The sequence below is a fragment of the Mastacembelus armatus genome, unplaced genomic scaffold (assembly GCF_900324485.2).
Source record: "Mastacembelus armatus unplaced genomic scaffold, fMasArm1.2, whole genome shotgun sequence".
Lineage (NCBI taxonomy): Eukaryota > Metazoa > Chordata > Actinopteri > Synbranchiformes > Mastacembelidae > Mastacembelus > Mastacembelus armatus.
In genome coordinates, this window is record NW_022872865.1 from 15,125 (window position 1) to 29,612 (window position 14,488).

At 41.2% G+C, this 14,488-nt stretch overlaps 4 non-coding genes across 4 annotated transcripts; 3 read left to right on the forward strand and 1 right to left on the reverse strand.

The window, feature by feature from the left end:
• Positions 1-452: 452 nt before the first annotated feature.
• trnam-cau (transfer RNA methionine (anticodon CAU)) lies at positions 453-525 on the reverse strand. The gene has a single exon. It is a non-coding gene; the product is annotated as a tRNA-Met (tRNA).
• Positions 526-4,247: 3,722 nt separating this feature from the next.
• On the forward strand, positions 4,248-4,329 carry trnaa-agc (transfer RNA alanine (anticodon AGC)). The gene has a single exon. It is a non-coding gene; the product is annotated as a tRNA-Ala (tRNA).
• Positions 4,330-9,706: 5,377 nt separating this feature from the next.
• On the forward strand, positions 9,707-9,779 carry trnaa-ugc (transfer RNA alanine (anticodon UGC)). The gene has a single exon. It is a non-coding gene; the product is annotated as a tRNA-Ala (tRNA).
• Positions 9,780-11,667: 1,888 nt separating this feature from the next.
• Positions 11,668-11,740, forward strand: trnat-ugu (transfer RNA threonine (anticodon UGU)). Its single transcript has one exon. It is a non-coding gene; the product is annotated as a tRNA-Thr (tRNA).
• The last annotated feature ends 2,748 nt before the right edge of the window (positions 11,741-14,488 follow it).

The window sequence follows — 14,488 nt, forward strand, 5'->3', positions numbered from 1 at the left end:
CACTAAAGTAGCATAACATAACTTCTTCTTTTTGTTTCATGTTCTCATTCTTGCACCAGAATAGTTTAACCAATAAGCAGATGGAACTTTCACATGACTTGCAGTGATGCATTTTGGTTTGCTTAATAAGCTGAAGCCCGTCAGCAGTCTGATTTCTAACTATATCCTCAATATATATGACTGCACACAGGTGTAGATGGGTGGTTGGCACTTACGTTCCTCAAGAAAAACTGCACTGCTTGTTTTCCAAATATAAATGGTGCACCCACTGCTGACTAACTGGATCAGGTGTGTGCCATCAGAACCTACTCAATTGGTCATCCGCCCTTATCTGAGACAGGATGGTACAGCTTCTGATTGGCTAAACACATCTGATACAGACAATCACTAGTATAAAGGTGAAGGAACAAAGGTTGCACCCTCCTGTTCTAGATGAACCATAAAGAAACCCCTGCCTCGTGTGAGGTTTGAACTCACGGCCTTCAGATTATGAGACTGACGCGCTGCCAACTGCACCAACGAGGCAAAAAAAGCTGTGACAATAGACACAAGTCAACTACTTATAATTTAGCTTATGTACAGTTTTTATCCATCCATCCAGCCATGATCTACACCCACTTATTCCTAATTAGGGTCACAGGGATCTGCTGGAGCCTATTACAGTTTTATATACAGTTTTTAGTATTGATACAAAACATTAAAGGAAGCACACAGTGGTTTGGTGTTGAACTTTTCCACAGATGCATAAACTGAACACTAGACGCCAAGTCTCTTTTCTTAACCGCACAAACTGCATGTATAGTGAGTAATGCGCTTGTTTAGTTCCAGGGAAGAACCAAAGAGGATGAAGAGCCCATCATACTTAACCAGTTCAATGAAGAGCAGCACCAACCAACTGCCTTGCAACATTAAGGTGAAGCAAGTGAAAGTGAAAGTGAAAGTGACTTATATGGCCAAGTACAGTGAGTATTTGTGCTTTTTAACCCACCCAAGTGCACACACACACACACACACACACACACTCACACCGTGCAAACACAGTGGGCAACCAATGCTGCAGTTGTGGTATTGAGGGCAGACAGGGCACTGGCTATTCACTCTGTGCCACCAACAATTCCTGCATGAACTTGTTTCAGCTTTTCATATGTCGGTGTCAACCCAGAGATTATTTGTTCTCATTATGTGTGTGAAGATCCTCAGTTGTCCAGGGGAAGTTATCTAAAGGTTGAGTCATGGCAACTGGACTTTCAATTGCCATGACTCAACCTTTAGTTTCATTATTTATGTACTGTGCCCAAACCCTTAGCCCATTTGGTATGTTCCTACCTTGACTTATTGACCTGTTTTTAGACTGGTTTGTTCAAAGCACAGAAAGCTGAAATGTTAATGAGGCTACACCCAAACTTGCCCCATGTCAGAACGAATGTTAATGATTCTATTCAGTCCTCATTAACTCATGATTACAGTGAATCCAACAGCTCACTGGAAGTGTTAAGTGTCCACTGGACACACAATATTGTTCTTTTAATGAGGCTGGTCAAAAACAGCATGAACCTCAGCATTGCTACAACAGGGATCAGGCCAAGATGAGGAAGTTCTACTATCTGCAGGAAGTAGCTGTTGACTTGACAATGTATAATTATTTTCATCACAAGCTCAACAAATGTTTAGCAAATATACAGAACCACTGTCTGATAGGCTGGTCACTAACCATCAAAACATTAGCTGAATAACTGGCCAATCATTGAACACACACAACATCTGCTTCTAAATGTCATAATGAACCTGAAGCTGTGATTTAGGCCATTTTGTTTCACTCCCTTTTCTGTGCCCTGAGTCATTATTTCTGCCTGTTCCTGATCACTTTGTCTTTAACAGGAGCAGTCACATCCATAAAATGTTGAAATATTGCTGCTTTGTTTTTCCTTTACAGACTTTAAGATACGACAAAATGACAAACTACAAAGAAAATGTATAATGTGACATTTTTATTAAAACCTTATTTACTTGGTTTTTCATTTGTGCATGAACATGAAAACACAGCAATGGACGCAGACACACAAACACGTCAGTACAGATTAGATGGGTCAGCCCGGGCGCAAACGTGTCCACGCTCGTTTTACGCACAGACCATGGAGGTTTTCTGCAGGCGATTACGAACTGAAAGTCAACCAGAGCATCAAATACTGAACCCGTCACATTGTGTCTCAGTTGTCAGTTGATTTTACCACAATGTGGAGAATAACAGAGTTTTGTCAGAAGCTCCTGGGTTCACACACAATTACTATGGCTGGCCAGCACAGGTGAATGTACTAACTAAAACAAAGCATTTGCTTTCTAGCTGGTACGAACCAGTCGGTGGTATCAGTTAGCATCAAGAAATGCTGCATTCATCACAAGGTCTGTGGCCTTCAGTCATACCGTCCTGTGAGAGCTTGATCCTGTCTGATCTCAGAAGATAAACAGATGAACTCGGTCAGTATTTTAACGGGTGACTGCCTGGGAATACCAGGTTCTGTAGGCATTTTCTCTATTGCGCCTTAGCCAGTAAAAGGCGGTGCTAATGAGCCCTGCTGGACCTGGTTAAAAAGAAAAAAGAAACAATTGTTGATGTTTCCAGTGAGGAACAGGACACGCTTCTGCTTCTTGCTTCTGAAGAGTGCAGACGCCTTTCTGCTTCTCCTGCTTCTCCCAGTTTTACTTTGCTTTTATTCCTTTTGATTCCATTTATTTTCAGCCAATGAAATTACATTTTTAACATTTTTTACCCCTTTTTTGACTGCACTGCACAATCAATTTTAGTGAGGATTTTACTTTTCTTTTCAACAACTAATCTGGCCTATTGAGCGACTAAGCCATGGATAGTTTATTTTTCAACATGTCTGGAAAAGAAAACACATTGTGGCAAAACTGCCGGATATATCTTCAGTAAATCAGTGTGTTACAAATGCAGGTTCTTGCTCTGGAATCTGAAAAAGGACTTCATGACACATTTCTGTTCAGACCCAGTGGTAAGAAGGCAAAACCTGCTATCAATAATAAGTGCTATGTTGACCAAAATGCTACACTGTACTATACACTGTGCCATGGTCACTCATACAGTAGCTCTCCTCCCCCAGGTCATCTCAAAACACCAAAATTCATCTGGCTTCTTGCATTGAACACATGGCTGTCCAAGGCCTGTGAGATAAGAGGGGTGCAGTTCATTGATTTCAATGAAATTATGCCAAAACAATTTCTTGTTTTGGCAATGTGACGACCTGTTCAAGGGAAAGGACGCATATCTGAGCAGGAGTGGAGTGAGACGCCTAACGGATAACCTCCTCCACTCTCTGAGGCACCAGCCTGGGTCTGGACAACCGTCTGAACAGCCAAAGGTTCCTCTGAGAGAAGAGAGGAGTGAAGGAAGCACTCATACCTCACCAGCAACGGACCCCTCATCAGCCAAGGAATCCCTCTCAACAGCACCTTCATTGGTGCCCCCTCCAACCCCCCCGCTGCATCCATATCCTCTGCAGACTGATCATTGTCCATCCCATCCCCAGCTTCACCAATGGGATTTCCAAATCTGTTGTTCCATGCTCACACGAGGACTTACTTCAGACCTTCAGCATGTTATGATGAAGGTCACGTGATGCCAGACGAGGTCCTTAAACCCCGCTCTGAGCTGTTAAATGCCACTTTCTGTTACACCTGGTCCTCGTGTTATTACAGAGTCAAAGGAGATCAAGGAGCTAAAGGTTTCAACTTCTCTTTCTTTCTGATGGACCTCCTCCTCCTTCTCTTCTGCTCCTCCTCCTCCTCCCTCCATTCCACACCTCAGCCTTCGCCCCAGAGGAGAAAAGTCTGTGTTTTGACAGTGATGGTGATGTAGTGGTGAGCATAGCTGCTTTCCAAGCAGTTGACCTGGGTTCGATTCCTGGCCATCGCAAAATCTTTAATGGTTTAATGTTCAGTGTTGATTGACAGGGAAATAAAACTGTTTCCATATGTTACTGCACATTTAAGTCATAACGGTCATATTACCTAGCACTTCAGGAACCGTCGCTTACTCTATGGAACATTTTGTTTTCACAGCACTCACTTACTGACACGAGGACTTGGCTTATTAGACACATGACCCCAATGGTTATATATTGCTGATGAAACTATTTTTGACAAATGTATATTAAGCTGTAAGATGCTTTCTGGCCATTAAAAAGGTGGTTTTATGATCTTTTCGGTGCATAATTATCACAGGTGTCAGAGTTGTCGTGGCCGAGTGGTTAAGGTGATGGACTAGCATTCCATTGGGAGCTCCCTGCACAGGTTTGAATCCTGCTGACAATGACTTCTTCTATAGAAAAAGTCCATAGTGTTGCAATCATATTTCTCCTATATTAGCTTCTCTTCATTGGCTCACTGTAAAATCAGAATAGAATTTTAAATCCTTCTCTTCACGTACAAATCCCTTCATGATCAAGCTCCTTCATACCTTAAAGACCTCATAGTATCATATCATCCCACTTCACTCTCAGAGTGCAGGTCTACCTGAGGTTCCCAGAGTTTCCAAAAGGGAGAATGGGAGGCAGAGCCTCCTCTCTCCTGTGGAACCAGCTCCCAGTCTAGGTTCAGGAGGCAGACACTCTCCTTACTTTTAAGGCTAGACTGAAAACTTTTAATTTTGTCATCAAAGGTCCTACTTACTTAGCACTTTAGGAACCATCACACACACTATGTAAGATTTCATTTTCACAGCACTGACTTACTGACACGATGACTTACTTACTCATAACTGTACCATGTTATGATGAAGGTCACGTGATGCCAGACAAGGTCCTTAAACCCCGCTCTGAGCTGTTAAATGTCACTTTCTGCTACACCTAGTCCTCGTGTTATTACAGAGTCAAAGGAGGCGAAATAGCTGAAGGTTTCAGAGGAAATGACAGCACTGTTGCAACAACTTACAGACTTTCCTTTAAGTCCAAATCTGTTAGTAATTCATTTCACTGTTCAGTTTGGTAGTTCATGCATGGCATAGTTTTCCAGGTAATGTGTTAATTTCACAGGTTGATGAGTGTAAATGATTTGAAAAGAGGCCTCTGTGTATATATGTGGCAGCACCCTATTGGTTTTAGACAACGCATGATAGCATGATGTAGTAACCAGAAATGGACAGGCGCTCAGCCGCACAAGGAGGTTTTGTAATGTCATTTACAGGTTGTAATGTCATTTACAGGTTGGTTCACAGAGTTTACCAAGGAGCTCATAGATGTCCAGTGTTTTTCATAATCAAATCTTATGTTTATGTTGTTCCTGACCCAGTATATTCTGGTATGTGTGAAGCACAAAGGGACACAGTCTTCTCAAGGTTGTTGGTGAGGAGTATCTGGAAGAAAGGTTCATTAGGACTCTAATGAAGTGAAGTATTCCCATACTCGAAATTTGCATTAAACCCATTCAAGTTGCACAGACACAGCAGTGATCACACACACCAAATGCTGTGGCATCTGGGGAGAAGTTGGGGGTTCGGTGCCTTGCTCAAGGGTCTCACCTCAGCCATGGTATTGAAGGTGGAGAAGCTCTGGCTATTCATTCCACCACACCGACAACTCCTGTTGGTCCTGAGACTCCAACCCGCAACTTTAGGCCTAGCCATTAGTCCATGACTGCCACTAAGAGATGCTTTTGTGAAGACTCCAATCTAACCGAACTATAACTGTGTCAAGCTCACTAATTATGAATGACAATCCACTTCAGTAGGGTCACACACAGAAGAGAGGCAACTGGATCTAAGTGCACAGGTGTTTATTCACAAAACACAGTACAGACAAGGTGAGTTACCCCAGGGTAGACTGACAGTGTTTTCTCAAGCTCTCTGCTTTTATACCTATGGTCAGAGGGTTGGTTCTCACCCTTTGGACCACCTTCTTTCATCTTATTGCTAGGCCCATTTACCACTAATCATTTCCCTTTTTTGGACATGTTCATGTCTTACCTACACATGATTCCTTTTTAAAGATGCTCGAGGGATCACACCCCACCCATCTCCTCCTCCTGGGGCTTGGTGTGATTCCCCTATTTTTCTACTCTGAATTCTTTATTTGATTCTTGGTCAATGATGCAATAACAGGTGTTCTCTAATGTATACAACCACAGTCTCTAAGGCCTACTCAGGCATGTCCCATCTTTGTCTATGTATGGTCTTAAGTACAGGTCATTAATCACACATGTCCTCTTGGATTCTTTTGGGTACTTTACTTTACATAGATATGCTTTTAAAAGACACACACACACAGGACACATATTCAGCACATCCATGAGATAATACACAACAGCTCATCTTTACATTTCAGTGACTGTCGTGTTTTGTGTCATTCAAATTTCATTTATCCTATTTTTTGCTTCTGTTCTCCTTTTTTGAAATTTCAGCTTAAAGTAGGAAATGAATCCCAGTCTCCCACATCAAAACCCCGAGCTTAGTCTCCCACCCATCCACTCTAACAACCACCTTTTCCCAACAGAGAAGTAAAACAGCCTGTGAGATCAGAGGAGGTTGGTTTGCAGGACAGTGTGGTCACAGAGAGGATGATGAATGCAGCAATTATTGATGTCTACCCTCTGTACCAACGCTGGTTTGTACTAACCAGAAAGTGGTGGTCTTTCTGTAAACCCATTAGTTAGTTCTCATCATCATCGGCTTCTTTATATCAAGGTCAGAGGCTCTGAAGCCATTGACTGACATTGTAATGAAACCTTATGGTTACAATTTTCAACAGGGTGCTGTGAGGTCCCAGTGGCCTGATGGATAAAGCACTGGTCATTTAAACCAAGGATTTTGGGTTGGAGTCTCACCTGGGGTGATTGAAAGGAATTTATTCCTATAAAACCTGTGTTCTGGAAGTTGATCTTACCCATCCTGCAGCTGAAGGGTCATAGACTTATCAAGTATGAAGTACAATAACAACACACTCACCTCTGGAAATCTGCTCCATCTCTCTGGCATTGACTGGAGATACTTCATAGGTGTGACAGCAGATGAATGTCCTTCTGTTCTGTGAGAGAACTTACCTATTAAATAGGCTGCATTGCTTATGTTAGTTAGTCCACTTTAAGGTGCTGATTTTAACACATTACCAGTTACAGATCAAATATAAAACTTTTCCTTCTCAACCTGTGTTGTGAGCTCATCTCTCTTTTGCTGCCCAGTCTGAGCATTTCAAATACTGATTATTACAAACTGAGAAGAAAATAACACATCTACCCTTTTTCTACAGAAATTTAATCCATGAGAGTGTGATGATTGTAATGTATACAGAGTATAATGCATACAGTACAGCAATATGTGTGATGACAGTTTCAACTTCTCTATGTCCACTGGTAAGAGGCTTTTGCCCACTACTCCTCAGCGTACCCCGAATTTGTGGAGGCAGTCAGGCTCCACTGCACGTCTGAGGAGGCATGGGCAAAGTCCCTCCAGCCTGGTCAGGACCTTAATCCAGCACCTTGGACCACTCAGCCACACTACCAGACAAGTGAATATTAACCCCTGCTGAGCTCATAGTTTTATCAACAGTTTATCTATAAAACTTTAAGTAGCTATAATGAAACCTGTCATTAAACACAACGCATGTAACGAGTCGACTGGGATGTAAATGGGATCAAGTCAAAGTCCAGATGGCTAACCATTACACCATGGAAACAAGACACAAAGCATAGGGCTGTGCACCCAATTGACTATGTTTATGTGTAATGCCTTCATTTTTGAGCCATTGTGTCAACGTTAACCTTCAACTTGGACACAAACAGTTCCTTCAGTCCTCGTAGTTCACCAAGTGCTGAGTTACAAAGAAAAGCTTGACACACTCCTATGGGCAATAACCAACCAACCTGACATACATGATTTTGGACTGTGGGAGGAAACCAGAGTAGCTCCACACAAGCATGTGGATGATATGCAACCTCAACACAGAAAGACCCCCACCAGGTTTCTAACCAACCTGAGCCTTCTTGCTGTGAGGCAACAATGTTAACCACTCACCCAAAGTGATGTCCTTGCTCTGAATCAGTATGAAGCAAAAATGAGTGACTGTGTGGAAGCACTGACACAGTCAGAAATGGTCTGCTGGAAAATCCTCATCCTGCATTTGCAGGTGCAAGGGAGGGTCCAATGGCTGTGAGGTGTCATGTAAAATTCCAGCGTTTGTCTGAGAGGCCTGCAGTTTGTACGGGGTCAGTCATGGGGGAATGTTCAGTTTTCCTGCCTTAGACTATGGTCTGAAGGGCAAGTCCTGAACCCTTTTTGTAAAGGCATTTTTGGACTTTTTCTGCTTGTTTGGTTTAAATACCGACAGTTTACAGATATTGGTGACCCACCTCATGGACTTTAAGACACCAACCTGTAAAAACTCAGCTGAATCAATGTTGTTTAAAACTGTCAAAAAACAAAAAAGAGTATCTCATCAGCTGTTAGATCTCAACAGTCTCAGTCTTCCCTGTGTCTTACTGCAATCCTATATGTTCCTGTTTTTTTAAAGTTTGTCCTCGCTAGTTATCCATATGTAGTTTCCCAAAGGAAACACACATACAGTCAAGCCTGAAATTATTCCTAACAAATTCTGACTTAAAGTTACTTTTATTCAAGTTTTTTCTTGATTAGAAATGACACAGGCGTCTCCCAGAAGGAAATAAGAAGATGGACAAGAGGCATCATTGTGGAAAAAATGATTATTCATTTTCTATTTACATTTGAACAAAAAGTTGCTTGTCAATAAAAGTAACTTTAAGTCAGAATTTACCAGGGGTATGAATAACTTGGGGCTTGACTGTATGTGAATCTTTCCAAAGAAAATATTTCCATTCCATTGCTTTTGTTTCCAGATTTAGCTAGGAAACCAGCTGACCACTGTTTTCCACCATTTAGCAAGTGCACTGGATTTAGTCTCCCAGGATCCTTACAAACTCTTAGTCTTTTGACCTTCCAGAATAGTGATTGAAGGTAAATATAGCTAAAATGCAGAGCGGAGGGGAACAGAGTGCAGCAGAAGTGTGCTGGGGGCAGAAACCCAAGGTCGATGGACTGAAACGATCCTCTGTTCTGAAGCAAACATAATACTTGAAGTTTTGTTGTCTTAACATCATGTCTAAAACCAGCATCCACAACAAGAATGGGATTTGAACCCACACATGAACTACACAACAAATTAGTTAGATCTGTTAATTTAACCACTCAGTCACCTCGCCATAGCTTTGTCGCTGTTTACAGTACATGATCAGTGAAGAATTCCACGCTGACCTTCAGGAGGTTGAGAACTGTCCAAAAACCCAGTTTTAAGGACATACAGTTATTGTGCCTAGTCTCCTTTTGATTTCCTACTGATTGTCTAAACAATGTACAATACATATCAATGCACAAAAGTCCAGATGATGAATCAGTTAAAATAAAACAATCAGAATCATCTTTATTGGCCAAGTTTGTGCACACAAACAAGAAATTTGACTCCAGTTCACTAAGCTCTGTCTATGTACAAGAATGAAATAAAGTTAAACTTTTAAGAAAGGAAGAGAGTAGGTTTGATATAAACCAAAGACAAGAAATAATAAATCAAAAAGGCTAGAAAAAGATCAATATTTTTTATATACACAATATATAAAATGTGTGAATTGTTGCAGTATGAATGCAAGGATTTAACTAAACTGAATTATGGATCTGTGTGATTAACATGTAGGGGAATTAGCTCAAGTGGTAGAGTGCTTGCTTTGCATGTAAGAGGTAGTGGGATCGATACCCACATTCTCCACAAGTCTTTAAACCCCAATCTTAACACTAATGAATTATCAGATATCTGTTTTCATGTTTGTACAACATGTATGAACTCAGTCCAGACAAAAACAGCAGAATGTGTTATAGACAGAGTGAGTGTGAACTGCAAAAGTGCTGTCATCCTTTCACTCCTGCTTTTCTGACTGACAGGTTTCCCATTTTTACTGTCTTTGACAACTGGCAATTTTGGAGAAGCTGTAGAGGGGCGATGATGACTGAATTTCAGACAAGGGACCCGATTCGTTGAGAATAAACAGTCATTAAAAGAAGCACACAGTGGTTTGGTGTTGAAGGTTTCCACAGATGCATAAACTGACACTGAACATTAGATACCAAGTCTCTTTTCTTAACTGCAGGATAAGTTTCAACGTTAATTCAGAATGCATGTATAGTGAGTAATGTGCTTGTTTAGTTTCAAGGAAGAACTCATCATACTTAACAAGTTCAACACAGACATGTGCAGCAGCACCAACCAACTGCCTTCAAACATTGAGGTCTAGCAGAGGATGGTTTCGATACCTTGACCTCAAGGTTAAGAGCCACAGGTTGGTCTCATGTCTCAATTTGTGATTGTTTTCTATCCAGATTAGGATACTCTTAGGATTAGAATACTTTAAAAACTTGTGTTTATAAAAACAACCAATGTCACCAGATACCAAACCAAAAACAAATTCCTTTAAGCTGGAGTTAAAGCCGCAACCTAAGAATGACTGCTACTTCAATCTAGAGTCCTCTGCTCTACCAACTCAGCTACTGAAGGAAGCACACAAGGTTTTGGTGTTGAACTTTTCCACAGATGCATAAACTGACAATTAACTACACATTTGATGCCAAAGCTCTTTTCTTAACTGCAGGATTACTGTCACTTCAACCTACAGTCCTCCACTCTACCAACTGAGCACCTTGGACAGCATCAACAATGCTGAAATTTCATTGGCTATGACTCCTGTATACAACTGGCCCCTGTGTGGAAGGCAGCTATGCTCACCACTACACCACCATCACTGAATGTGTTAGAGTGAGTGTGAACTGCAAAAGTGCTGTCATCCTTTCACTCCTGCTTTCCTCACTGACATGTTTTCCATAAGCAGAAGTACAGGAGCCAAGGAGCAGAACAGATGAGGTGGATGGAAAATACCTGAGAGGAGACTCTAATGATGGCACTGTTAGCAGATCAGTCTGCTTGATTATAGATTATAAATCCATTATAGTTTGGTTTGGATAGGTCTGTTTTGTTTTATTAGTTTCATTTCTTTAAGGCTCAACCAGTCGTCCTCTACTCTCACACTATTTTCCCTTTGTCATATTGTCACTTGTTTCAACGCTGAAAATAAAAGCACTTTATGCCATTAAATCTCCTTTTTTGGTTGTTCCTACATCTTGTTCAGTCATTCCTGGTGCCTGTGTCAGACTGATCTGTATGTAGGTTTTTCTGAATGTAATAGTTTGTATATAGAAATATAAACCTAATTTTATATGAAAGACAGCAGGCCCCTATGTTACTGCTATGTTGATACTTGTTGGTCTAACGGTGTTTCTTGCTTAGGGTGCAAGAGGTTCTGGGTTGATAAGCTACTTTGGAGTTACAGTTAAGTCTCTGTGCCCAGCTGTTCTTTGGACCTGGAGACAGAACTGTACCATTAATAAACAAGTGGACTTGTTCCTCCATCATCAAGCTTTCAGACCATGATCAGCTACCTTCATCTTTTTCAACGAAAAACCTGTTCTCCTTATCTCCAATCCATGATAAGTTTTCCACTCACTTCAAGATTTCTCTGAACAGCTACTTGATTGATATTGATTGTCACTTCATGTATACCTTTGCTGAAGTTTACAAGACAGGTACTTTAACCCAAGGAACCCAAGGCGCTGTGGCTTAGTGGTTAAAGCACCTGTCTTGTAAACAGGGGACCCTGGGTTCAAATCCCAGCAGTGCCTCAGAGGGACTTTGGTGTCCTGCCGAAGTGTGTTTGAGTCGTTTCCTATACAAGAAACTGCTGAAAATCTGCATGCAAACAAGACCTCCACAAAAAAACAAATTAAGACAAGCAGGATCATCTTTGTTGTGCAGACAAACAAGGAATTTCACTGTGTTGACTCCCTAAGCTATGTCTATGTACAATTAAGTTAAATGTTTAAGAAATGAACAGACTAAGTATAAAATAAGTAAAAAAGATAAGGGCTTGAAAAGATGTGCAAATATGCATATAGTGATTATTGAACAGTGGTTATCTCTGCCACTCTGTGACATTAGAGTTCATGAGAGTGACAGGCTGGGGAAAGAAACTGTCTCTGTGCCAGCTGGTTGACACTTTAATTGACACTTGTAGCAGCTATTACTAATAGGAGTTCATTCAAATCATCATTTATGCCATAAGTGATGGACTAAAGACTAGAACACCTGTTGCTGTGAATGTGTTCAGTATTTCCTTTTTGCAGAAAGAGTAAGTATTACTTTAGAGCATGGTCCACATCCTACAGCTACTGACCCAGTCTGGAAGGGTTCGGCCACACATCCATGATGCTGCTCCTGATTCAGATGTTGTTCAACATGATGCAGTCTCCTTTAAGGTCCCCCTGACAGGAGCTGATGTCTCTCATCAGAGATGAAGTCACACAGAGCAGCTGACTACTAGAGAACGGGGGTTTTCCAACTGTCCTGGTTTAATTAGGTTAGTTAGGTTCAGCCAGTTAAGTTAATTATGATTACCTTAACTGAATACACCTGAATCAAGTAATCAGGATTGGGCAGGGACTGTTAGAAAACAATCAGCCCAGTGGCTCTCAAGGTCCAGGGCTTGGCTAGGACTCTGCACTAGTCATTTATGTGTGATCAATACTTTGATTTATATGCAATACTGCTAGTGCTTTGCAGTGTCCATAGTGTTTGATGTGTATGATTTTAAAGCATTAACACTGGCCAGGAATCGAAAGTGGGGCAGCATGTTGGCTTAGTGGTTAGCACTGGTGCCTCACAACAAGAAGGGCCTGCATTCGTAGTCCGGTGGGGGCCTTTCTGTGTGGAGTTTACATGTTCTCCCTGTGCTTGTGTGGGTTTTCTCCAGGTACTCCTGTTTCCTCCCACAGTTCAAAAACATGTATGTCAGGTTGACTGGGTATTCTAAATTGTCCATATGAGTGAGTGTGAGTGTGTGTGTGGTTATGTGTCTCTATGTGTCCCGTGATGGACTGGTGACCTGTCCCTGCCTTTCACCCAAAGAGAGCTGTGACCCTAATTAGCAATAAACGGGTATAGATAATGAATGAATGTTCTATTACATGAGTTTCCTAATATGAAAGTTGAGGTCAAACCTCAAATGGACCACGGGTTTTTAAAGGTTTATCTGGAATAATGTGATGTCGTATATGTTGAGCATTGTGTAGACACTTGGTGGGAAATAAGAAGGAGGCTGCTGAAGTTCTTCAGCACAGTCATGATCCTTTCAAACCTGTTGTTTGTTTGCGCTAGTCCAATTCAGCGAACCAATGTGTAAACCTGTTTCCCTTTGGTTCAGTTTCATTTTACACAGAGAAAAATCCAGGTGAACCAAAAAGCATCACTGCAATTCATGTTGGAATGTTCCCACTGCTCATTGGCTCAACAAGTTTGGTGCAGGAAAAAAAAAACATGAACACAGGAAAAAGATCCAGGTTCTGTACTGGTGAATATTCCTATGAAAGAGATTTACTCTGCAACATGGAGAAACAGAACAATTGGCATTAGCTCATAACTGTGTTAATTTACTGGGCAATAACAAAATACAACTCTGGCAAGAAAACACCAAAAAGTGCTTCACACACTTTGCAAAGTGAGTGAATATCCAGCATGTAACAACAAAATGATGAGTTTCAACTTGCTAAGTTAAACTATTAAAATTAAACTATTCGGGGGCAAGAATGAGAACATGAAACAAAAGAAGTTATGTTATGCTAATTTAGAGATTTATGAGAAGAAAGCCAGAACTCCTAGCAAAGTTGTCATGGTTTCATATCCCACCACTGCCCAGAACTTCTCTCTTGACACAGAATTCTGCAAAGCAATTGTGCTTCTGTATCAATGGGTTCCTCAAAAAAAGGGCACTCCACATCTCCAGCCTCTTCTTCAGTCTGAATGTCAATTGGCTCAGAACCAACTCAGGGTTTATAAAACCTGCCAGCAAGCAGGTTTGGTTCGCAGAGTAAGGTACCATCAGTTACTGACTCAGAGTCAATCTGAACACGCTTTGTGGAACCAAAAACCTTGACTATCCCTCATCTCAGAGTTTAACAAACTCTGGGTTTTCACTAAATCAACTTTCTGAAACAGGCCCCTGTACACTGTGCTACGCTGAACCATAACCTAACCTCTGTTACTATGGAAACACTATCTTAAGGCAGAACTGACATCAACACAAGACTGACAACACACTGTGTTTGTTCATTTCTTCTCCTTCAGATGAGACATGATGTCAGCAGTAACCTAACCTAACTGGAACACACACAGCAACAGTTTTCTCAGTCCTCAAAGTCCACTAAGGCAATAAAACACATTAATGTAGTGAGTTTCTAAGTAACATATCACTGCTGACAGGAATAGAACCAGTGCAGATAAACCTCAACATAACATTACATTACAATATTACAACGCAACATTAAAGCAAACATGTTATGTTCCGCTGTGGATAATGAGAAATATTTTTAAATATG